Source organism: Eschrichtius robustus, chromosome 20, assembly GCF_028021215.1.
Source record: "Eschrichtius robustus isolate mEscRob2 chromosome 20, mEscRob2.pri, whole genome shotgun sequence".
Classification (NCBI taxonomy): Eukaryota; Metazoa; Chordata; class Mammalia; order Artiodactyla; family Eschrichtiidae; genus Eschrichtius; species Eschrichtius robustus.
The window spans coordinates 21,574,627-21,599,108 of NC_090843.1; the positions used below are offsets into that span (position 1 = coordinate 21,574,627).

General features: G+C 52.9%; 3 long non-coding RNA genes and 6 other non-coding genes across 9 annotated transcripts; 3 read left to right on the forward strand and 6 right to left on the reverse strand.

The window, feature by feature from the left end:
• Window positions 1-367: 367 nt before the first annotated feature.
• LOC137754270 (uncharacterized) lies at window positions 368-11,358 on the reverse strand. Its single transcript, XR_011071794.1, has 3 exons — window positions 11,174-11,358; window positions 3,428-3,890; window positions 368-2,984 (listed from the first exon to the last, which is right to left on the reverse strand). It is a non-coding gene; the product is annotated as an uncharacterized lncRNA (long non-coding RNA).
• LOC137755687 (U2 spliceosomal RNA) lies at window positions 1,809-1,999 on the forward strand. Its single transcript, XR_011072077.1, has one exon. It is a non-coding gene; the product is annotated as a U2 spliceosomal RNA (small nuclear RNA).
• Window positions 4,392-4,582, reverse strand: LOC137755683 (U2 spliceosomal RNA). The gene has a single exon (XR_011072073.1). It is a non-coding gene; the product is annotated as a U2 spliceosomal RNA (small nuclear RNA).
• LOC137754268 (uncharacterized) lies at window positions 4,827-15,817 on the forward strand. The gene is made up of 3 exons (XR_011071793.1): window positions 4,827-5,011; window positions 12,295-12,757; window positions 13,201-15,817. It is a non-coding gene; the product is annotated as an uncharacterized lncRNA (long non-coding RNA).
• Window positions 11,603-11,793, forward strand: LOC137755686 (U2 spliceosomal RNA). The gene has a single exon (XR_011072076.1). It is a non-coding gene; the product is annotated as a U2 spliceosomal RNA (small nuclear RNA).
• Window positions 14,186-14,376, reverse strand: LOC137755688 (U2 spliceosomal RNA). The gene has a single exon (XR_011072078.1). It is a non-coding gene; the product is annotated as a U2 spliceosomal RNA (small nuclear RNA).
• Window positions 15,818-17,140: 1,323 nt separating the features above from the next.
• On the reverse strand, window positions 17,141-24,482 carry LOC137754266 (uncharacterized). Its single transcript, XR_011071791.1, has 3 exons — window positions 18,282-24,482; window positions 18,115-18,154; window positions 17,141-17,705 (listed from the first exon to the last, which is right to left on the reverse strand). It is a non-coding gene; the product is annotated as an uncharacterized lncRNA (long non-coding RNA).
• LOC137755692 (U2 spliceosomal RNA) lies at window positions 18,310-18,500 on the reverse strand. The gene has a single exon (XR_011072082.1). It is a non-coding gene; the product is annotated as a U2 spliceosomal RNA (small nuclear RNA).
• Window positions 24,065-24,255, reverse strand: LOC137755690 (U2 spliceosomal RNA). The gene has a single exon (XR_011072080.1). It is a non-coding gene; the product is annotated as a U2 spliceosomal RNA (small nuclear RNA).

Genomic DNA, 24,482 nt, shown 5'->3' on the forward strand with positions numbered 1-24,482 from the left:
TGCCACAACTACTGAGCCTGCGCTCTACAGCCCGCGAGCCACAACTACTGAGCCCACGTGCCACAACTACTGAAGCCCGCACGCCTAGGGCCTGTGCTCCACAACAAGAGAAGCCACTGCAATGAGAAGCCTGCGCACCGCAACAAAGAGTAGCCCCCGCTCAATGCAACTAGAGAAAGCCCGCGCACAGCAACGAAGACGCAATGCAGCCAAAAAGTAAATAAATAAATAAATTTATTTAAAAAAAGAAGAAGAAGAAGAAAACCTAGAGGAAGATTTAGGAAATTATAAGTCCTTTCGACTCAAAATCTGAAAGATATGTTTTTAATTGATACATATGATGATATAAAAACAACTTTCCATGAAACCTTGAAGCAATGGAATCATCACCTTAAGTAAAGCCAAAGCCAGATATCCAACAGGAGAAAATGGTCACCGCTTCCATTACAGACAAAGGGCCAGTCCCCTGAATGTGTAAATTGCAGATCCACGCCCTTAGGATAAAGCCCATCCGAGAATCCAGGAGGAGAAGGGCCGAAGACCCCCAACAAGGAGTTAGCTCACAGAGAGAAAATAAAGGCGTCTCTGAAACAGGAGAGGACGCTCAACCTTATTTACCCAAGATTAGAAAACTGCAAATCCAAACTACGCCGAGGTACCATTTTCACCTATGAGATCGACCCCTCCCCCTTTCCCCACCCCGCACCAAAAAAGCATTCGCAGGTTTGATGCCACGTGGGGTTGTTGGCGAGGCTGGGGAAAGAGGCGCTGCCGGGGAACGCCTGCCCTGCTCTTCCGGTCACCGTTCGTGATCTCCCGAGCTTCCAGGCTCCGTTGCAGTGAGGATGGCTGGGACCGCGACGGCCCTGCACCACCGTGAGGGCACAAGGGCACGCGACCGGCCTCCGCAGAGCGCCGTGCACGGGGGCCGGGCGCGATTCGCAGGCCCTTCAGTCCGTGCACGTCGATTTGAGCAAACTCCGCGGGAGTGAATCACGCTGCGAAAACGGAGATGCTAAGTTATTGATTTGCGACGGGCAGTGTTGCATTCCAACGACTGTCACCGAGGACATCCCTTCTCAGGACGCCCCCCCCCCCCCAGGGGACCCGAACCGTCGGGCAGAAGACGGGCGGGAGAACACCGACGCGAGCAGAGCGGCCCCGAGCAAGGAGGGGCGAGGTGGGTGTGGTGGTGGTGGCGGTGGCGGTGGTGGCGGTGGCGGCGGCGGCTGACGAACCGCCGTAATCGTGGCGTGTGTCGGGCACTGGCTAAGCGTGGAGGAGGCGCTCTTACTCATTGAACGGTTGTTGAATGTGCAGTGCGTGCGTGGGGGAAGAGCAGTGGGCAAAAGCAAGTTCTTGATTTCTGGGGCTCGAACCGTGACAGCTGCTACCGTGTCAGCGCTCCCCTCGCATTCTCCGGCTGCCGCCCCTGTCTCGGGTCTGCGGCAGGACGTGCACCGGCCAGGAGGCCAGGAGGCGGGCTCCGGGTCCGGCCTGGGTTCCGGGCGCGAGGAGCCGGTCCGGCGGGGGAGGGTGGAGTCCGCCCGCGGTAGCCGCGCGTCCTCGGGCGACAGAAGGCGGAGCATGCAGATTAGAAATGGCTGTTCGGCGCGGGAATGACGGGACAATCAAGTACACAGAATTTCTCCTCACAAAGGTAGAGAACAGAAAGTCTGCACAGGTCTCTAGTGATAGCACTGTGGACGACGCAAAAGGAGTCAGACGAGGCGTGAGGATGAGGGCGCTCACCGTGGCTTGAATAGGGATGAAGGGAGGACGGCAACGGCCAGAGGCAGAAAGGTGGTATCGCTTCTCGGCCTTTTGGCTAAGATCAAGTGTAGTATCTGTTCTTATCAGTTTAATATCTGATACGTCCTCTATCCGAGGACAATATATTAAATGGATTTTTGGAGTAGGGAGTTGGAATAGGAGCTTGCTCCGTCCACTCCACGCATCGGTCTGGTATTGCAGTACTTCCAGGAACGGTGCACCCCCTTCGGGGACCAGAAAGGTGTGCAAAGGAAGAGAAGTATATTTCTTCAGTACGTGTGTTGTAAGATTACAAAGCCACGTTTTATTTCTGCAGATAGCACCGACCAGTGTTGCAGTAAAACTACAGCTGGGTTTGTGCTAGCGCTCTTCCCGTCGAAGAAGTGCTATATTGGTTTCTCCATGTGCCCCAGCTGCAGGGAGGTGAGTTGAGTCATCGGCTGTGCCTGCATGCGTGGCCACTCCCCGCCCCTTCGTGTACCACGTCATGGTGGCAGCTGCTGCTTCGTGGGCACTTGTTCCGTTCTGGCAGCTAAGAGACAAACGCTTCCGTGCTGGAGGAGCCTCTAGCCGTATGCGGCTGGGGGTCCCCCGTAAGGTGGGCTCGGCCCCCGTAACTCGTGCCCATGGGCATGCGTTCCTGCCCCGTCCGCAAGGCAAGCAGGCGCCCTGAAACCACTGTGTGAAAAGCAGATACCGGCTTTCACGTTGTGATTTTTAAGTTTTAGCATGGGTGCAGAGGCTGTTTTTATTAATTGGTTTCTCGCTTGTGGGAGCCTGGTGCCCGGGGAAGTTCTCTGATCTACTTTTCCGTGCTTCGTTTGAGGGTTTTAAACGCGGGTTGGCTCCTGGAGCCTGCAATCTTGACCAGGGGTGGCACGCCAGGCAGTGCATACTGCTCCACTGAAGCCCAAGAGCCCTAGAGCTTGCCGAGGCAGCAGGGTGGGGAAGAGGCAGAAGGAGGCTGTAGGAGCACCTTCTCCTCTTCCCGTTGCCAACGTGCGGTAGGCTCTGTCGACCTACGCCCGACGTAGACTGAGAGACGCGTTCCTCTTTCCTGGCAGCAGTCTAATTTCTTCCTCGACGCAGGCAGCGTGGGTTCAGTACTGTTGTTTTCTTTTGTTTTCTTCGTTGTGGAGAAGACTCAGCTCCTCCGCAGGGACCTCCGTCCACTTCCTCAGCGGGGGCAGACGTACCTTCTCATCAGCGTGCTACAGGAAGAATGGAGGAAAAAAAAAAAAAAAAAGGAAGTGGACCTAATAAGGCGCGAGAAATACAAGCCCCCCCCCCTCCCCCCGGCCTCTCTTCTCTTGTCTTTCTCCCCTGCCGCTGTGAAGCCCGATCTCAAAACCGACACCCCAGCGCTGCCACTGCGGTGGAGCGAGCGCGCCCGCTGAGGCCGCCCGGCGCCGCGCTAGCGCTAAGCGGCAGTGAGTTCCAACTCGACCTACACGCGGGCGCAGCGTGACGCTGGGCAGGTTAATTGCCCCCTCCCACAGAGGGCGGCAGCGGGCGCTGGCGTCACTTCCTTCCTGAGTTCCCTGCCGCCGCCGCCGCCGCCGGTACAGCTGCAGTCTCACCGCCCCTTGCTGCCCAGCACGTGCGTGAGCTGATGCTTCCACCGCAGCGGTAGAGACTCTGCTGTGTCACTTACCCTCCGCTCTGCCGTCTGCAAGGTAGCTTACTGGCCCCGGGTCCTACCTCAGGCATCCGAGGGCTGCCCTGCGTAGCTGTGCCACGTCGTTTCACACGCCCACTGCCTCCGCGCGTCCCTGGCACTGCGGGCGCGTGGGGGAACAGGAAGACACGTTACTAAGGCCGCAGACTGAGGAGCGATCGCTCTCACCCGTGGCTGCTGGGAAGTGCATTGGTCTCCACCTACTCCCCTCACCCGTCTGCGACCTCGGTCCTGTCCGCCGCTTGGGTCCACACCTCTGCGCTGCGCCGCCGCCGCACGGGATTGTGTCGGCAGCGCGCGTGCGTACAGTAAGCCTGGAGCGGTTAACGGACGAAGCTGTAGGAGCAGCCGCTGCTTTAAGGAAGGTGGGCTCAATTTCGGTGAGGGCGGCTGTAACCTCGAACGCGTGGCGCGCGTGGGGCTACCGGCTAATCGCTAGCTGTCAAGAAAAAGAAGTGGCGCTGGATGCAGGGCGCTTGCTTGCCTTGTGGACGGGACAGGAACACATGCCGTTGGGCATGGGTTACGGGGGCCGAGCGCACCTTACGAGGCCCCCCAGCCGTATACGGCTGGAGCCTCCTCCTCCAGCACGGAAGCGTTTGTGTCTCAGCTGCCAGAGCCGAACAAGTGACCACGAAGCAGCAGCTACCACCATGACGCGGTACACGAAAGGGCGGGGAGTTTCCGCGCGTGCAGGCACGGCCTCAAGACTCAACCCACTTCCCTACGAAATCAGGAGCGCTTTCTCAACAAGGGGAGCACTAGCCCAAACGCAGCAGTAGTATCTACTGCATCACCGTTCAGCGCCATGTGAAAAAGTAAGATGTATATAGTTTCGTAATTCCGAGGAAGTAAAGTTATACAATTCTGAAGAAGTAAGACGTATGTAATAAGTGAAGTGGATGACTCCTCTTTCTTTGTACTCCTTCTTGATCCCCAAAGGGGGTGCACCGTTCCTGGAAGTACTGCAATACCAGGTCGATGCGTGGAGTGGACGGAGCAAGCTCCTATTCCAACTCCCTGCTCCAAAAATCCATTTAATATATTGTCCTCGGATAGAGGACGTATCAGATATTAAACTGATAAGAACAGATACTACACTTGATCTTAGCCAAAAGGCCGAGAAGCGATACCGCCGTCAGCCCCGTCGCCAGCACACCCCTCTTCTCCCACGCCTTTCAGCTCACGGTGAGGAAACTCATCCTCAAACGAATGCCCGCTCTCTTCTCTAAACTTCACAGTGCCCTATTGCCACAACTTGTAACACATACCTAGTTTGTCAGATCCTTTAACTTATTGGGGGCTTTTTAGGCTTTCTATTCTCCCATGCCTCCCCCAGACAAACAGCCAAGCAATTTGCATGCCCCGCCCACAAGCGCGCCCGTTTCCTGCTCCCCGTGTGCGCCCTCTCGCGGTGGAACCGAAACAAGCGCGTACCCGGAAAGCTCCTTCCGCCTGCGCTCCCGGGAAACGCCCAGAGCGAGAGAGACGCACAGAGTTCTACCAGGTTTTGCTTTCCAGCATTTCTTTTTCTTCTCAACTTTTTCCCCAAACATACAGGTACGTTGAAAGATTGTTACGAGTGGACACCCACCCACCACCTAACGTCATCTTACTGTTGTACGGACGCATACGCACATGAGTTGGCTATGTTTAAGTTCTGGGGTCAAATTTTAATAGCGTCGTTTCCCACAGTCCTTTATTTTCCCTTCTATCAGTTATTCACAAAAAGACTTAAATATAAGGAAAAACAAGACGAAACAAAGCAGGTCCTTCTTGTGTCAGGGCCTACTGGGTCCCGGAGAGCAAATGTGCATGTCTATTTTTCCCTGGATACTGAGAGATTAGGGGAGCCCCATCAGCCTGGCTGTGTTTTTTGCCCCCTACGGTCAGTTCAGTGGCACAGGTGCAGCCCAGAGTGGTTAGGAGGTGGAGGTTGGCCACGTGAGCCTGACAGCGCGGGCACGGGGCGAGGCAGCCGCGGGGGGGGGGGAGGAATCTACGTGCGGGGGAAATTGTCTGGATGAGGGGTGGGGGTGAAGGGACGCTGAAAGGTGTGCCGACAAAACAATGAATCAATAGTCAATCTAAGAAGGAAACGGGAAATTTTCTTCGAGCCCACCTGAGGGTTATAACCGGGGAGACGGTCTTTCCGAAACCTCTGAGGACTGTTGCGAAGAGGTAATGTACTTTCCTCCCCCGCCCCACCCCCGGGCCGCGTGGCTTGCGGGATTGTGGGGTTTGGAATCTTAGTTCCCCCACCAGGGATTGAACCCGGGCCCTCCGCAGTGAGAGCGCCGACTCTTACCCACTGGACCGCCAGGGAAGTCCCATGTGATACTTTTTGTTTTTAATTGAAGTATAGTTGATTTACAATGTTTCAGGTGTACAGCAAAGTGATTCAGATATATTTATTTGCTTTTTATTATATGTTCTTCAGATATATAATATATATTCCTTTTCAGATATATATACACGCTGTATATATTATACAGTATCATATAGTCTTTTCAGGTTCTTTTCCATTATAGGTTATTACAAGATATTGAATATAGTTCCCTGTGTTATACAGTAGGTCCTTGTTGTTTCACTCTTTTATGTATGGTAGTGTGTATCTCTTAATACCAAATTCCAAATTTCTCCCTCTCCTCCTCACTTTCCCCTTTGGTAGCCATAAGTATATGTGATTGTAGAGAAGGGGTAAGTGCAATCAAGCACACATCTTGGTAAAAGGTTACAGCTACTCAGAAGGAACAGATATCTTAGTTAAGGGTGTTAGTGCTTTTCTAAGTATGGGAAGCATGCAAGAAACTGGGTGCATAAAATTTTCTCTTGCAAATATCTAACTCTCTGAGGTCGGGTTCTGTCAGTTTCCTCCTCATCCTGATCTCCACCCTGAATCCCTTTCAGGGTGGGTGGTAGGTCAGCAACTATAGAGACTAATGACTTGATCCTTGTAGAACTGGATGGTGGGTAATTCTTTATTTTACAGTCCCTTCCCTTTCAGTCTTAATTTCCACCAAGGCTAAGGGGGCATGTCGTAACCAAACTGTGCCACTTGCTAAGAATGCTCACTCCCAGGTCAGGTGAGGATTTCGTTGATAGGCCACTCAATGTGCTATTACTGGACTAGGCCCTGTTAACAATAGCCAAAAGCCTCTGGACTGCCTGTCTTACTAGTCTGTTATGGTCCAGGAAACAGTTCCCGCTTGTTGCTCCTTCCCTCCTCTAGAGGTACACTATTGCAATCATTGCTCTTATAGAACTGGATATTTGATCTATCATCGCAAGTCCCCAAGTCATCGTTATTTCTGATCTCAGACGGCCGCCAGGGAAGTCCCAAAACAAGAAAACTTTAAACAAAACTTTTTTCCTCTGCCCATTTGTGCCTTCTCCCTCCCCTCTAGTGTGCATTGTGCATCTATGTTATGCATAAACAGACCTCCCCAAGGGCAGAAATACCTGCTGGACCATAAAGATCCATTTTTTTGTCCTTCTGCCGCCAGCCAGATAACTCCTTAGAAGATAACATTCCTTTCTCTATCATGTCAGGGGTCAGGATAACCCACCACTCACCTTGTATATGCACACATACTTGGTGAACTTTATGTAAAATGCCAATTAATCATTTCCCTTAAAGATAACAATTGCTGCAAGGACTTCCCTTGTGGGTCAGTGGTTAAAGCTCCTGCTCCCAATGCAGGGGGCCTGGGTTCAATCCCTGGTCAGGGAATTAGATCCCACATGCATGCCACAACTAAGAAGTCCACATGCTGCAACAAAGATCCTGAGTGTTGCAACTAAGGTCCAGTGCAGCCAAAATAAATAAATATTCAACATTTTTTCTTGCCTTAAAATAAGAATTTTATTTCATGAGGTGGCAGGTACCAAAGGGTAGCTAAGGGCAGGACGGAGGGTGGGAGGGAGGGGGAGGGAAGGAGGAAGGTGATTGGAGAGTGTGATGCTAGGAGCAGAGGGGTTAAAGCACTTGGTAAAGACTAGATCTAGGGGGCTTCCCTGGTGCCGCTAGTGGTTAAGAATGTGCCTGTCAATTCAGGGGACATGCGTTCGAGCCCTGGTCCGGGAAGATCCCACATGCCGCGGAGCAACTAAGCCCTTGCGCCGCAACTACTCAGCCTTCGCTCTAGAGCCTGTGAGCCACAACTACTGAAGCCCGTGAGCCTAGAGCCCGTGCTCCGCAACAACTCACTGCAACTAGAGAAAGCCCGCACACAGCAACAAAGACCCAACGCAGCCTAAAATAAAATAAAATAATTTACAAAATTTTAAAAAGACTAGATTTAGGGTTAGACCAGGGGAGTGAGTGACTGGGGTTGGGGCTAAGTCAAGAAACTGAGAGGCCATCTGTGGGGCTGTTGACATCACCAGGAATGATGACAGGAGTGTGCTCGAGAGAGACAGGGAGCCAGGAGCTAAAACCTGCCAGGAAGTGACCTGCAGCTGGATGGTCGACAGTAGCAAGGAGACTTGGTCGTGGGTGGTATAGCCTGGTGGTGTGAGATTCAAGGTTGGCTGTGGCAGACAGGGAAGGGGGAGGGTGCTGTGTAAGTGACAACGTGGAGCAAGGACCAGCGAAATGAGGCGTGAAGAGAGATGGCCACCACCTGAGTAGGCTGCAGGAATGCGTGTCCTCAGGGGAAGGTTAGAGCGGACAGAGAAGGAAGGTTGAGAATGGGGGGTGGGGAGAGTCAGAAAACAAGGTTTCAGAAATCCGAGGGGGATTGGAGGAGGGGTCCAAGAGAATACAGAGAGTCTTACGGGGTAAGAGACTGCAAACATGGAAGAGACAGGTCCGGGCTTCTCGTGACCACAGGCCTAGGGGCAGGGCAGGATTGCAGTGCAGTGGCGACCCTGTTGAAGGCGTCAACACCTGCTGGTCAGGCAGGCATGAAGTGGTGAAGAGCATGGAGCCTGGCAGCCGCCTTGGATGGAGCCTCGGGCCTGCCATCTACTTAACAATGTTACCTGGAGATGCCGCCTCCGCAAGCTGGATAAAACTAGTTCCAGGATTTGGAGTCGCAACACGGAGAGCGCTACTTAAAAAGCCCTCCTGCCGGTAACAATTGTTGTCCTCCGGAGATAGCAATTGGTGTGGAACAGGTCGGATGACCTGGGGAGATACTGAACTGCATCTAATGGAATTCTTGGCTTAAATACTTACTTATGACCTTATTGATGTTACTAGCTATATTACTTGTATTCTGCCTATTTTACAAGATTATTGTTTCCTGCATTACTGAACGTGTGACTGAGCCGCTGATAGAAATGAGGCAGGAGCTAGATGGGCCCCAGGCCAAACAGCTGAAGTTAGTCCCCTGTGGACAGAAACTCCATAATAGCAGAAACTCCAAAACCCAGGATGATGGAGGAGGCTGGACCCTGCTCAGATAAGAGATAAAAGACCACATATTCTTCATTCTCGAAGTCAAGGAGACCTCCCCAACTACACATGTGCAGAAAGGCTCCTTGGAGGTCAAAAAGGGAGGGGGGGGTCACCTCATAGTAAGTGATGTCAACTACCCATCGGCCTCTTCGCTAGAATCCATCTTGGCCAAGAGATGCACAGGCACACAGGGGGGGACCCTGACATATACCAAATACGGACTCAGAACCAGGCAAAGCAAGATGATTGGTCAAAGGAAACCTGGAAGAAATGCCCCATAAATGTGATTCAAACTACCACGAGGGCACGACTCTCTCTCTGAGCCACCCGTGTGTCTATCCACACATACTGTACCCTTTTCCTCCTAATAAACACTTTACTTGTTTCACTACTTTCCGTCTTTGTGGGAATTCTTTTCTGCAAAGCCAAAGGACCAGGTCCTTGTCACTGACCGCTAATCTAGTGGCTAGGATTTGGTGCTCTCACTGCCTCGACCTGACCTCAATCTCTGGCCAGGAACCAAAATCTTGCTTCGAGCCGCCACAGGCCGAGGCCATCTGAGATCAGAAATAACGATGACTTGGGGACTTGCGATGATAGATCAAATATCCAGTTCTATAAGAGCAATGATTGCAATAGTGTACCTCTAGAGGAGGGAAGGAGCAACAAGCGGGAACTGTTTCCTGGACCATAACAGACTAGTAAGACAGGCAGTCCAGAGGCTTTTGGCTATTGTTAACAGGGCCTAGTCCAGTAATAGCACATTGAGTGGCCTATCAACGAAATCCTCACCTGACCTGGGAGTGAGCATTCTTAGCAAGTGGCACAGTTTGGTTACGACATGCCCCCTTAGCCTTGGTGGAAATTAAGACTGAAAGGGAAGGGACTGTAAAATAAAGAATTACCCACCATCCAGTTCTACAAGGATCAAGTCATTAGTCTCTATAGTTGCTGACCTACCACCCACCCTGAAAGGGATTCAGGGTGGAGATCAGGATGAGGAGGAAACTGACAGAACCCGACCTCAGAGAGTTAGATATTTGCAAGAGAAAATTTTATGCACCCAGTTTCTTGCATGCTTCCCATACTTAGAAAAGCACTAACACCCTTAACTAAGATATCTGTTCCTTCTGAGTAGCTGTAACCTTTTACCAAGATGTGTGCTTGATTGCACTTACCCCTTCTCTACAATCACATATACTTATGGCTACCAAAGGGGAAAGTGAGGAGGAGAGGGAGAAATTTGGAATTTGGTATTAAGAGATACACACTACCATACATAAAAGAGTGAAACAACAAGGACCTACTGTATAACACAGGGAACTATATTCAATATCTTGTAATAACCTATAATGGAAAAGAACCTGAAAAGACTATATGATACTGTATAATATATACAGCGTGTATATATATCTGAAAAGGAATATATATTATATATCTGAAGAACATATAATAAAAAGCAAATAAATATATCTGAATCACTTTGCTGTACACCTGAAACATTGTAAATCAACTATACTTCAATTAAAAACAAAAAGTATCACATGGGACTTCCCTGGCGGTCCAGTGGGTAAGAGTCGGCGCTCTCACTGCGGAGGGCCCGGGTTCAATCCCTGGTGGGGGAACTAAGATTCCAAACCCCACAATCCCGCAAGCCACGCGGCCCGGGGGTGGGGCGGGGGAGGAAAGTACATTACCTCTTCGCAACAGTCCTCAGAGGTTTCGGAAAGACCGTCTCCCCGGTTATAACCCTCAGGTGGGCTCGAAGAAAATTTCCCGTTTCCTTCTTAGATTGACTATTGATTCATTGTTTTGTCGGCACACCTTTCAGCGTCCCTTCACCCCCACCCCTCATCCAGACAATTTCCCCCGCACGTAGATTCCTCCCCCCCCCCCGCGGCTGCCTCGCCCCGTGCCCGCGCTGTCAGGCTCACGTGGCCAACCTCCACCTCCTAACCACTCTGGGCTGCACCTGTGCCACTGAACTGACCGTAGGGGGCAAAAAACACAGCCAGGCTGATGGGGCTCCCCTAATCTCTCAGTATCCAGGGAAAAATAGACATGCACATTTGCTCTCCGGGACCCAGTAGGCCCTGACACAAGAAGGACCTGCTTTGTTTCGTCTTGTTTTTCCTTATATTTAAGTCTTTTTGTGAATAACTGATAGAAGGGAAAATAAAGGACTGTGGGAAACGACGCTATTAAAATTTGACCCCAGAACTTAAACATAGCCAACTCATGTGCGTATGCGTCCGTACAACAGTAAGATGACGTTAGGTGGTGGGTGGGTGTCCACTCGTAACAATCTTTCAACGTACCTGTATGTTTGGGGAAAAAGTTGAGAAGAAAAAGAAATGCTGGAAAGCAAAACCTGGTAGAACTCTGTGCGTCTCTCTCGCTCTGGGCGTTTCCCGGGAGCGCAGGCGGAAGGAGCTTTCCGGGTACGCGCTTGTTTCGGTTCCACCGCGAGAGGGCGCACACGGGGAGCAGGAAACGGGCGCGCTTGTGGGCGGGGCATGCAAATTGCTTGGCTGTTTGTCTGGGGGAGGCATGGGAGAATAGAAAGCCTAAAAAGCCCCCAATAAGTTAAAGGATCTGACAAACTAGGTATGTGTTACAAGTTGTGGCAATAGGGCACTGTGAAGTTTAGAGAAGAGAGCGGGCATTCGTTTGAGGATGAGTTTCCTCACCGTGAGCTGAAAGGCGTGGGAGAAGAGGGGTGTGCTGGCGACGGGGCTGACGGCGGTATCGCTTCTCGGCCTTTTGGCTAAGATCAAGTGTAGTATCTGTTCTTATCAGTTTAATATCTGATACGTCCTCTATCCGAGGACAATATATTAAATGGATTTTTGGAGCAGGGAGTTGGAATAGGAGCTTGCTCCGTCCACTCCACGCATCGACCTGGTATTGCAGTACTTCCAGGAACGGTGCACCCCCTTTGGGGATCAAGAAGGAGTACAAAGAAAGAGGAGTCATCCACTTCACTTATTACATACGTCTTACTTCTTCAGAATTGTATAACTTTACTTCCTCGGAATTACGAAACTATATACATCTTACTTTTTCACATGGCGCTGAACGGTGATGCAGTAGATACTACTGCTGCGTTTGGGCTAGTGCTCCCCTTGTTGAGAAAGCGCTCCTGATTTCGTAGGGAAGTGGGTTGAGTCTTGAGGCCGTGCCTGCACGCGCGGAAACTCCCCGCCCTTTCGTGTACCGCGTCATGGTGGTAGCTGCTGCTTCGTGGTCACTTGTTCGGCTCTGGCAGCTGAGACACAAACGCTTCCGTGCTGGAGGAGGAGGCTCCAGCCGTATACGGCTGGGGGGCCTCGTAAGGTGCGCTCGGCCCCCGTAACCCATGCCCAACGGCATGTGTTCCTGTCCCGTCCACAAGGCAAGCAAGCGCCCTGCATCCAGCGCCACTTCTTTTTCTTGACAGCTAGCGATTAGCCGGTAGCCCCACGCGCGCCACGCGTTCGAGGTTACAGCCGCCCTCACCGAAATTGAGCCCACCTTCCTTAAAGCAGCGGCTGCTCCTACAGCTTCGTCCGTTAACCGCTCCAGGCTTACTGTACGCACGCGCGCTGCCGACACAATCCCGTGCGGCGGCGGCGCAGCGCAGAGGTGTGGACCCAAGCGGCGGACAGGACCGAGGTCGCAGACGGGTGAGGGGAGTAGGTGGAGACCAATGCACTTCCCAGCAGCCACGGGTGAGAGCGATCGCTCCTCAGTCTGCGGCCTTAGTAACGTGTCTTCCTGTTCCCCCACGCGCCCGCAGTGCCAGGGACGCGCGGAGGCAGTGGGCGTGTGAAACGACGTGGCACAGCTACGCAGGGCAGCCCTCGGATGCCTGAGGTAGGACCCGGGGCCAGTAAGCTACCTTGCAGACGGCAGAGCGGAGGGTAAGTGACACAGCAGAGTCTCTACCGCTGCGGTGGAAGCATCAGCTCACGCACGTGCTGGGCAGCAAGGGGCGGTGAGACTGCAGCTGTACCGGCGGCGGCGGCGGCGGCAGGGAACTCAGGAAGGAAGTGACGCCAGCGCCCGCTGCCGCCCTCTGTGGGAGGGGGCAATTAACCTGCCCAGCGTCACGCTGCGCCCGCGTGTAGGTCGAGTTGGAACTCACTGCCGCTTAGCGCTAGCGCGGCGCCGGGCGGCCTCAGCGGGCGCGCTCGCTCCACCGCAGTGGCAGCGCTGGGGTGTCGGTTTTGAGATCGGGCTTCACAGCGGCAGGGGAGAAAGACAAGAGAAGAGAGGCCGGGGGGAGGGGGGGGGGCTTGTATTTCTCGCGCCTTATTAGGTCCACTTCCTTTTTTTTTTTTTTTTTCCTCCATTCTTCCTGTAGCACGCTGATGAGAAGGTACGTCTGCCCCCGCTGAGGAAGTGGACGGAGGTCCCTGCGGAGGAGCTGAGTCTTCTCCACAACGAAGAAAACAAAAGAAAACAACAGTACTGAACCCACGCTGCCTGCGTCGAGGAAGAAATTAGACTGCTGCCAGGAAAGAGGAACGCGTCTCTCAGTCTACGTCGGGCGTAGGTCGACAGAGCCTACCGCACGTTGGCAACGGGAAGAGGAGAAGGTGCTCCTACAGCCTCCTTCTGCCTCTTCCCCACCCTGCTGCCTCGGCAAGCTCTAGGGCTCTTGGGCTTCAGTGGAGCAGTATGCACTGCCTGGCGTGCCACCCCTGGTCAAGATTGCAGGCTCCAGGAGCCAACCCGCGTTTAAAACCCTCAAACGAAGCACGGAAAAGTAGATCAGAGAACTTCCCCGGGCACCAGGCTCCCACAAGCGAGAAACCAATTAATAAAAACAGCCTCTGCACCCATGCTAAAACTTAAAAATCACAACGTGAAAGCCGGTATCTGCTTTTCACACAGTGGTTTCAGGGCGCCTGCTTGCCTTGCGGACGGGGCAGGAACGCATGCCCATGGGCACGAGTTACGGGGGCCGAGCCCACCTTACGGGGGACCCCCAGCCGCATACGGCTAGAGGCTCCTCCAGCACGGAAGCGTTTGTCTCTTAGCTGCCAGAACGGAACAAGTGCCCACGAAGCAGCAGCTGCCACCATGACGTGGTACACGAAGGGGCGGGGAGTGGCCACGCATGCAGGCACAGCCGATGACTCAACTCACCTCCCTGCAGCTGGGGCACATGGAGAAACCAATATAGCACTTCTTCGACGGGAAGAGCGCTAGCACAAACCCAGCTGTAGTTTTACTGCAACACTGGTCGGTGCTATCTGCAGAAATAAAACGTGGCTTTGTAATCTTACAACACACGTACTGAAGAAATATACTTCTCTTCCTTTGCACACCTTTCTGGTCCCCGAAGGGGGTGCACCGTTCCTGGAAGTACTGCAATACCAGACCGATGCGTGGAGTGGACGGAGCAAGCTCCTATTCCAACTCCCTACTCCAAAAATCCATTTAATATATTGTCCTCGGATAGAGGACGTATCAGATATTAAACTGATAAGAACAGATACTACACTTGATCTTAGCCAAAAGGCCGAGAAGCGATACCACCTTTCTGCCTCTGGCCGTTGCCGTCCTCCCTTCATCCCTATTCAAGCCACGGTGAGCGCCCTCATCCTCACGCCTCGTCTGACTCCTTTTGCGTCGTCCACAGTGCTATCACTAGAGACCTGTGCAGACTTTCTGTTCTCTACCTTTGTGAGGAGAAATTCTGTGTACTTGATTGTCCCGTCATTCCCGCGCCGAACAGCCATTTCTAATCTGCATGCTCCGCCTTCTGTCGCCCGAGGACGCGCGGCTACCGCGGGCGGACTCCACCCTCCCCCGCCGGACCGGCTCCTCGCGCCCGGAACCCAGGCCGGACCCGGAGCCCGCCTCCTGGCCTCCTGGCCGGTGCACGTCCTGCCGCAGACCCGAGACAGGGGCGGCAGCCGGAGAATGCGAGGGGAGCGCTGACACGGTAGCAGCTGTCACGGTTCGAGCCCCAGAAATCAAGAACTTGCTTTTGCCCACTGCTCTTCCCCCACGCACGCACTGCACATTCAACAACCGTTCAATGAGTAAGAGCGCCTCCTCCACGCTTAGCCAGTGCCCGACACACGCCACGATTACGGCGGTTCGTCAGCCGCCGCCGCCACCGCCACCACCGCCACCGCCACCACCACCACACCCACCTCGCCCCTCCTTGCTCGGGGCCGCTCTGCTCGCGTCGGTGTTCTCCCGCCCGTCTTCTGCCCGACGGTTCGGGTCCCCTGGGGGGGGGGGGGCGTCCTGAGAAGGGATGTCCTCGGTGACAGTCGTTGGAATGCAACACTGCCCGTCGCAAATCAATAACTTAGCATCTCCGTTTTCGCAGCGTGATTCACTCCCGCGGAGTTTGCTCAAATCGACGTGCACGGACTGAAGGGCCTGCGAATCGCGCCCGGCCCCCGTGCACGGCGCTCTGCGGAGGCCGGTCGCGTGCCCTTGTGCCCTCACGGTGGTGCAGGGCCGTCGCGGTCCCAGCCATCCTCACTGCAACGGAGCCTGGAAGCTCGGGAGATCACGAACGGTGACCGGAAGAGCAGGGCAGGCGTTCCCCGGCAGCGCCTCTTTCCCCAGCCTCGCCAACAACCCCACGTGGCATCAAACCTGCGAATGCTTTTTTGGTGCGGGGTGGGGAAAGGGGGAGGGGTCGATCTCATAGGTGAAAATGGTACCTCGGCGTAGTTTGGATTTGCAGTTTTCTAATCTTGGGTAAATAAGGTTGAGCGTCCTCTCCTGTTTCAGAGACGCCTTTATTTTCTCTCTGTGAGCTAACTCCTTGTTGGGGGTCTTCGGCCCTTCTCCTCCTGGATTCTCGGATGGGCTTTATCCTAAGGGCGTGGATCTGCAATTTACACATTCAGGGGACTGGCCCTTTGTCTGTAATGGAAGCGGTGACCATTTTCTCCTGTTGGATATCTGGCTTTGGCTTTACTTAAGGTGATGATTCCATTGCTTCAAGGTTTCATGGAAAGTTGTTTTTATATCATCATATGTATCAATTAAAAACATATCTTTCAGATTTTGAGTCGAAAGGACTTATAATTTCCTAAATCTTCCTCTAGGTTTTCTTCTTCTTCTTCTTTTTTTAAATAAATTTATTTATTTATTTACTTTTTGGCTGCATTGCGTCTTCGTTGCTGTGCGCGGGCTTTCTCTAGTTGCATTGAGCGGGGGCTACTCTTTGTTGCGGTGCGCAGGCTTCTCATTGCAGTGGCTTCTCTTGTTGTGGAGCACAGGCCCTAGGCGTGCGGGCTTCAGTAGTTGTGGCACGTGGGCTCAGTAGTTGTGGCTCGCGGGCTGTAGAGCGCAGGCTCAGTAGTTGTGGCACACGGGCTTAGTTGCTCCGCGGCATGCGGGATCTTCCCGGACCAGGGCTCGAACCCGTGTCCCCTGCATTGGCAGGCGGATTCTTAACCACGGCGCCACCGGGGAAGTAAGTCCCTCAATCCATATTTCTTGAATGAATAAACCCCAGTGTATACTGTTCATTGGAATCTGATCTCGTGCTGCGGGGGGGATGCCTTGGTAGGAGAGGTGTATGTCGAATGCTTCTACTAGCGCCCTCTTTGCCTTTCCACACTCTACCCCTAGGTAATCCCAAGACTGGAAAGTTCAAATAAAATGATCATCCACTGGATTAATCATGTTTTAAATTTTTCTATAATTTACGATGCTTTGACATCTTGAGGGCCTGCTGGCCTGGAAGAGACTGCCCCTCCCAGGACTAACTAATTCCTGGAAATGCAACCTGCTTGCTTTGGGAGCCTGCCGTTCACGTGCAAAGCAATCTTCCAACACCCGTATCTGCAACTGCCTCCTCTAGTTACTCTCACACTCCAGCTAGTATTTCCCCTGCCCTCTCTCACCCCAGGGCCCGGTACCTCACAACTAGAGAACAGCCCTGTAGCCCAAAGCTCACCGAATGCTATTCTAATGGTCCAATCCGAACCTTGCTCAAACTTGCCTACCCTGCTGCCTCTGCCCATTCTTCCCACCCTCCCCTCCCCTGCCCTCCCCTCCCCTCCCCTCCCCTCCCCAGGACGATAAAGGCCATACACTCTCCTCTCCTGCCTCCCAACCAAGCAGGCCAGGCCGAGTCCCCCATGTGGCTCGCTGCAGGGTGTGGCGTGCCCTCTTCTCTTGGGAACTGTAAGTAATAAAACTCCTTCAGTGGCACTGACCTCTCCTTGTCGGTCAGTCAGCTGTATACAGTACAACCAACCCACACACCTAAGTGAAAAGCCCATCACTTTTTTTTTTTTTTTTAATATAAATGTATTTATTTATTTATTTTTGGCTGCGTTGGATCTTCGTTGCTGCTCGGGGGCTTGCTCTCGTCGCGGCGAGCGGGGGTTACTGGTCGTTGCGGTGCGCGGGCTTCTCATTGCGGTGGCTTCTCTTGTTGCGGGCTCGAGGCGTGCGGGCTACAGTAGCTGCAGCACGCAGGTTCAGTAGTTGTGGCACACGGGCTTAGTGGCTCCGGGGCCTGTGGGATCTTCCTGGACCAGGGCTCGAACCCGTGTCCCCTGCACTGGCAGGCGGATTGTTAACCACTGAGCCACCAGGGAAGCCCGGAAAGCCCATCATTTATACCTACATTCCGGGTGGATCTTCGTGGCTCTCAGCGGGAGCTGCCCTCCCGCTCGATCCTTTTCTGCCTGTGGATACTGACATCAGGAACCATGAGGACAGGAGTAATGCTGGAGACACCAAAAGAAGCCGGGGAAAGTAGAGACGGAAGACAGAAGACTCAAGTTACTGTTTTCCTTGTGCCTTGAGGGTGGCGTGGAAACGGTCTGGGAACAGCAAGAGGAAGCTTGGATACCCCCTCCGCTCCTTTCCTGGTTTCTACAGACGGAGGAATGGGGGAGAGAGGCCCCGTAAGAAGGCTGTGGGGCAGAAACTATGCCCTCCGGAGCACGCCAAGTTTGAGCAAAAGCACAAAACTCCACTTAGAAAGAAGGCAGAAAAGAAAAGAAATTCTTAGCCCAAGAACAGGGTTTAAAACATGGCAGAAATGAGAGAAAAATGGAGAAAGGGACGTTCAGTTGCTAAGAGAAAAAGACACGGAGAGACACGGCAAGGTGAATGCGAAAACAGCCACAGCACACAGAGATATGGTAGAGCAGTCAGTTTCTTCTGGTCGTTGGTCTGTCCGCCAAACAGCACGATGAACCCTCCCCAATGCTGAAAAGTGGGAAACCGTGAGAGAGTTCTCTCTCTTCTAGCGGTTCGTCTCTCAAGCCGACCAACTTACTCTTTCTTCTGCAAATACCACGTATCTCATGGAAACAAGCCTACAAGAGAAACAAACGCAAAAAGTTCTTAAAAACACTACCGAGAACGGAAAGGTAGTGGGCCACTCAGACAGGAAAAGCTCCACTAAAGCAGCGCACATAGCGAAAAACAACACAGAGCTCTTACTTTTTAGACATCAGTTATTACCCCCGGGAGGGCATGCACCAGGCCTGGAAACACTGCAATACCAAGTCGATGCGCGGAGCGGACAGAGCAAGCTCCTACTCCAACTCCCAGCTCCAAAAATCCATTTAATATGTTGTTCTCGGGTAGAGAACGTATCAGATATTAAACTGATAAGAACAGATACTACACTTGATCTTAGCCAAAAGGCCGAGAAGCGATACCCAGGCCCCTCGCATCGCTGTCACCGTCCTCCTCTCATCCATATTAGACTCAGTGTGACCCCTGTCACTGCTCACTCGAGGTCTCACTTCCTTTGCTTCGGTGACAATACTGTGGGTGGCACTACACCACACTCTCGTGCAGATTTTTTATTCTCTACATTGTAGAAGAGGAATTCTGGATCTGTTGCAGCTTCGTCGTTCTCGGGCTGAAGCGCCATTTCTGATTTGCATGCCCCGCCCCCGCCCGCCCAAGGGGGGCGTGGCTCCGGCGGGCTGACCTTATCCTCTGGGCTGCTGCGGGGGAGCTCTTCTTTGGCATCAATGCAAGCGGACACGAAAGACCGAACCGTAGGGGATTCCGGGTGGGCGGCTAGAGGGGGCTGTGGGAGGAGCCGTCGGCTGAGAGTTTTCCTGAAGACGAGGTCGCAAGACACATTCGCTAGAAACGCCCAGACTGCATATGTGTTAAATAGGCCTCCGCTTCGTAGGGTCGGGTGGGGGACTCATTCTGAGTCCGGGGAGCGGAAGATCTAGAGGGGGGCTTCCCAGGGCCGGTGGGTTCATCTCCCTGCCAGGCGGAAGGCGGATGGCCCACAGTGGGGAAGGGAGGAGGTGTGTGGATGTGGAGGGCCGGGCTGAGCAGCTGGAGGGATTCTCTCCAACTCAAGCGCCTGCGTCCGTCGGTGCTTCTACGAATGAACCCAGATGCCGGGCTTCCTACAGAAAGCTTCCTCTTCCTGAGACCTCCTTTCCCTACACCTCCTCCTCACCTGTCTAATTCTTAACGCAGAGCCTCTGGGCTCCGCTTGGGCTTCAGCTGCCCCAGCAAGCCTTCCTCGTGGGCTCTTCCGCACCCCACCCCACCCCAGGATGATTGCGGCCCTCCTTTGTATTTCATCCCACCCCGGACTTCAAGTCCACCATTCACCACTCGTTGGGGGCAGTCCTTTATCTCCGCCACTGAAATCTGAGATCCTTGAGGGCGGCGACCCTCGTCAGCACTTAACCTCTGTATCCCAGCACTAGCCCAGTGCCCGGCCTGTAGGAGGTGCACAGGAAACGTTTGTTGAGTGAACAAAAGGTGTGCAAAACAGACTGAATCAGGGAAGCACTTAGGAGGGTCCTGGCCCGATCCAGGGCTGAAGAGGGGAAGATCTGGCCTGGGGTGGCAGGACACCAGAGAGGAGAGTGACTGCCAGGGACGCTCTGGGCATCAAGGACCGTAAATAAATTAAGGCCTCTGGCAAAGCGGGGATAAAGTTTCGCAGCGGCAACGCTTCTCTGTGGCAAAGGCTGCAGGCTGCCCAGGCAGCGTAAACCTTTTCCATCCCCCTTCCTAACAGAGCTTCACTTTAGTTGGGGAGTTTCTATTTCTTTCACTGGATCTCAGAAGAGCTAGAAGGTATCACTGACGTAGGACTGAAACCCAGTGGGTCGTTTCACCCTGCCGCAGGGAAAGCCTGATGGCGGGGGCTGCCTGAGCCCTTCCCAGAGCCCGCCCCTCTGCCGAGCGCTCCGTGTGTATTAACTCATTTGATTCTCCCCATAACTCCACGGGGTGGGTATTAGTATTATCATCCGGGGCCAAGACTAGGTGAGGCCACTGAGAAACTAGCCTTCGGGGCGGGGAGGTGGGGGGACATTTAAGGGAGTGCCGCCCCGAAACGCTCTTCAGCAATCAAGATAAGTACTATTTTGATACAATTCATCTTACCTGGATTCTAAGATAATCGAGAGATTTATTTTGATTACTGGGTTTTTGGTGCTCCCTGAAATTTTTTGGCCAAGACAAGCGCCTCACTCGTTTCCCTCCACTCTCATCCCCATTCTGTTGACCTGAGCTGTCACAGCCACTAGCCACTCGCAGCTGGGGAGCGCTAGGAAGGTGGTTCCTCCTAATCCATATGTGCTGTTAAGTGTAAAATACACATGGGATTGCAAAGGCTTAGTATTAAAAACTGTCAAATATCTCCGTAATTTCCGTTATTAATTACGTGTTGAAGTGATATTTCAGATATCTGTTTTTGTTTTTTGTCCTATTTTTGTGGCCGCGCCGCAGCTCCCGGTAACCCCGACCAGGAATCAAACCCGGCCCCCCCACCCCCGACCCCGACTCCTAACCACTGGACCGCCAGGGAACTGCCAAAGTATCTTGAGTTAAAGAAAACATTAAACTGAATTTCACTCGTTTCTCTTTATTTTTTAACGTGCCTACGAATATTTAAAGTTAAGAATATTTAAAGTGTGTGAGGGAATTCCCTGGCGGCCCAGTGGTTAGGACTCGGCGCTTTCACTGCGGGGGGGGGGGGGGGGGGCGGGGCGGGGCCCGGGTTCCATCCCTGGTCGGGGAACTGGGATCCCGCAAGCCACGCGGCGCTGTTAAAGACTGAAGTGCTGCTGAGAGGCCAAGCAACTTGCCTAAGGTCACACAGCTAATGTGAAACAAAGTCAGGATTTGCATTCAAGCATCTCACTAAACACTGGGGCCTCGGTTTTTTTTTAATTGGGGATCATGATTTTTTAACTGGGGATAATGATAATGCTTCTCTGATTAGGGGACTTGTGAAGCTACGCGTGGAAATGCAAGCCCATGGGAATGTCTTGATAAGTACACTCTAGGGAAAGTCACTTCTTGCCTGTAAAACAGAAATAATTCCATTTTACAGTGCTGTCAACTATCTCCACCTACCCACCCGGAGCTATTCCTGTTTCACATCCCACTTCACTTGGTCTTATTTCTCTGCCGGCTGCCAAGTCGTTATTGACACCTATGATTGTCACGTGGCATAGTTATACACATAGATACGGACACACAGACACATAGGTATGTAGGTCTACTCACGCATATACAGATATGAGTGCTGTACTGCTTTTCACCTTGATGGTAAAGGCTTTGTTTGCTGCTCTTTCCTCAGCACCTGTGGTAGTGCTCCGTATGTACTTGGCACTCGGTGAATATTTGTTGCACGAATGGATGAAGGTCAAATGAGACAATGTGTGATGTGCCTGACAAGGCTCTTCAGGCCCCCCTCCCCCCCATCCCATGAGCCCTGTTCAGATCTGTGTGCATCAGACCACCTTCTGCTCAACTCATTTGGCTTCCCTGAGAAGGGGTGGCTGTGGTCCAAACACCCCAACCATCTGTTCATCTCTCACTGGCCTCCTCCTTGTCCTGCTTGGTGTTCTGGCCATCTGGGCCGGTGTCTTAAGTCCCCATCCTGGGTTGGAGGCGCCCTGAGGGCAGGAATGGCTTCTGGCCTGCCTCTGTCTACTCCCAGCACCTGCCCCGGGGTGTCACAGGTGATTTATGACAAAACAAGTAAGAATAAATATTTGCAACCCCAATCACAGAAAAAGTACTTATCTTTCTAACACATAACGAGCTCCTAGAAGTAATTATAAAAGAACAACCATTCAATAGGGAAAAAATGGGTGAAGGCCAGGCACAGAAGTATTTTCCACGTCACAGAAAATAAAAAGTGGCTCTAAATAAATTCCCTCATCTCCCCCCGCCCCGCCCCGCCCCCCCATTCTTATCCTCCCGCCCCGGGCCCGCCGGCTGCCCTGACCGGGACAGTCTGGTCAGCTTCCAGGTCAGGAGGCCAACATGAGCGTTGCATCAAGGAGTTCCAGTCCAGAGGCCAAGAAACCGTTCGTGGGGCTCAGATCTGCTCACCGACGGTTTGTTAGTGCCTCTGTGTGTGAGCCAGGCACTGCTTATGGCACATTCCTGGTCACAATCTCATTTTACCTTTACAGTACCCCGAGGAAGTGTTATCACCCCCAAGTCTCAGAGGGGAGAGAGGCTGCCTGACTCACCCACGATGCTTCCAAAGGTCTTCCAAGGGCAGAGGTCTTCCCCCGAGGCCAGGCAGCCAACGGTCAGGCACAACCCTTGGCTCATCCATTCTTGTCTCTGGCAATGATTTGCTGAGTGCCTCTGACAAGCCAGAGCTGTTAAGAGTTTGGGGTTATAATAACAGATCTCTGTTGTAGATTCACAGGAGAACATTGAAAAGTACTCATCGTCAGGGAGAATATACAGCCTTTAGGGTCACTTTCTAGTAATCGGTTCTAGGCCCTTGCTGCTCAAAGTGCGGTCTGTGACCAGCAGCATCCACATCGCCCAGGAGCTGGTGAGAAACGCAGGATGCAGGCACCAAGTCAGACCTCCGGTCTTAGTTTGATGGGGCTGCCAGGGCTGCCAAAACAAAATGCCACAGGCTCGTGGCTTAAAGAACTGAAATGTATTTTCTCACCGTGCTGGAGAGACTGGAAGTCCCCGATCAGGGTGCCAGCGTGGCAGGGTTCTGGGGAGATCCCTCTCTTGGCTTGCAGATGGCGGACTCCCCTCCCTCTCCTCACGTGTTGGATAGAGAGAGAAAGAACAAGCGCGCTGGTGCCCCCACTCATCGGGGAGCTAATCCCAACAAGAGGGCCCCACCCCTCCTGACCTCTTCTTAACCTCATTGGCCCCAGAGGCCTCCCCTCCCACTAGGGCTTCAAGATACGAACTTTGGGGGCACAATTCAGTCCGTGACCCCTACTGAACAAGAATCTGCATTCCAGTAAGGGCCACAGGGGAGCCCCCTGTGCACATTAAAGATGGAGAAGCACTGACTTTGTAAGTCACACACACTGGAAAAGAAATGGCACGGGGTGGTCAATGCGTACATATTACTCTGTATGTTTTCTGGGGAAGACTACACTGGCTTCCTGGGCCACACTAACAGCTATGAGACATAGAGGACTGTGTGTGTGCCAGTCCCTTGGCTGAGCACTTCACACATTCCATCTTAACTTAATTCTCATGATAACACCAGGAGATAAGGATCTCCATCCCCTTTTAGAGAAAAAGACGTTGAAGCTGACAAGAGATGAGAGCAGTGTGCCCACGGCCTTACGGGGGTCTACGCTAAGGCCAGGCCTGCAACTGCTCTCCCACATCAGTGATGGCGGTAAGGTGGTCCCCCGACCAGCAACATTCTCAGCCCCTGAGAACGTGTTAGAAAGACACATTCGTGGGCCTCACAGCCCGAGACCCACTGAATCACAAACTCCGGAAAGAGATCTCAGCACTCGGCCTCATTTACGGTTGGCGTGGTGTCTGCACGGCTGTGCGCCGGTTTTTTTCCCGGGCGCAGACCACTCTTTCTCTTTCACCGTGATGAACGAAAAAAAAGAGCCAAACCACACAAAGATAAAGCAGGGGGCACAGTCAGCTGCGGCTCGTCGGGCTTCCTCTCCAAACAAGAAAGCAGCCGCGCCCGACGCTGCCCCGCGGGGCACTCGTGGAAAAGTTCTCAGTAAGCGTGCTTTCCCTTCCTTTTCCCCAAGTAGCCTTACTTCTCTCTGAAGAAGACGCGAACGCCCGTAACCTATACGTTTCAATCTACAAGAACGAAACCCACCCAAGGAACTTCGATGAGGACACGCCTGAGAAACAAAAGAACGAAAACACTTGAACTCTCCCAACGTGGAAAACTTACTAACCGACCGAGCGACAGACAAAAGAAAACAGAAACACGGTTCTTTCTTTCTGAACTCGAAGTATTGCCCCCAGAGGGGTGCACCGTTCCTGGAAACGCTGCAATACCAGGTCGATGCGTGGAGTGGAGGGAGCAAGCTCCCACTCCAACTCCTGGCTCCAAAAATCCGTTTAATACGTTGTTCTCGGATAGAGAACGTATCAGATGTTAAACTGATAAGAACAGATACTACACTTGATCTTAGCCAAAAGGCCGAGAAGCGATCCCCAGCCACCCGCCTTCACTGTCACCGTCCTCCTCTCATCCATATTGGACTCAGTGTGACCCCTGTCACTGCTCACTCGAGGTCTCACTTCCTTTGCTTCAGTGACAGTACTGTGGGTGGCACCACACCACACTCTCGTGAAGAGTTTTCATCCTCTACATCGTGGAAGAGGAATTCTGTACCTGCGGCAGCTTCGTCGTCCTCGGGCTGAAGCGCCATTTGCAAT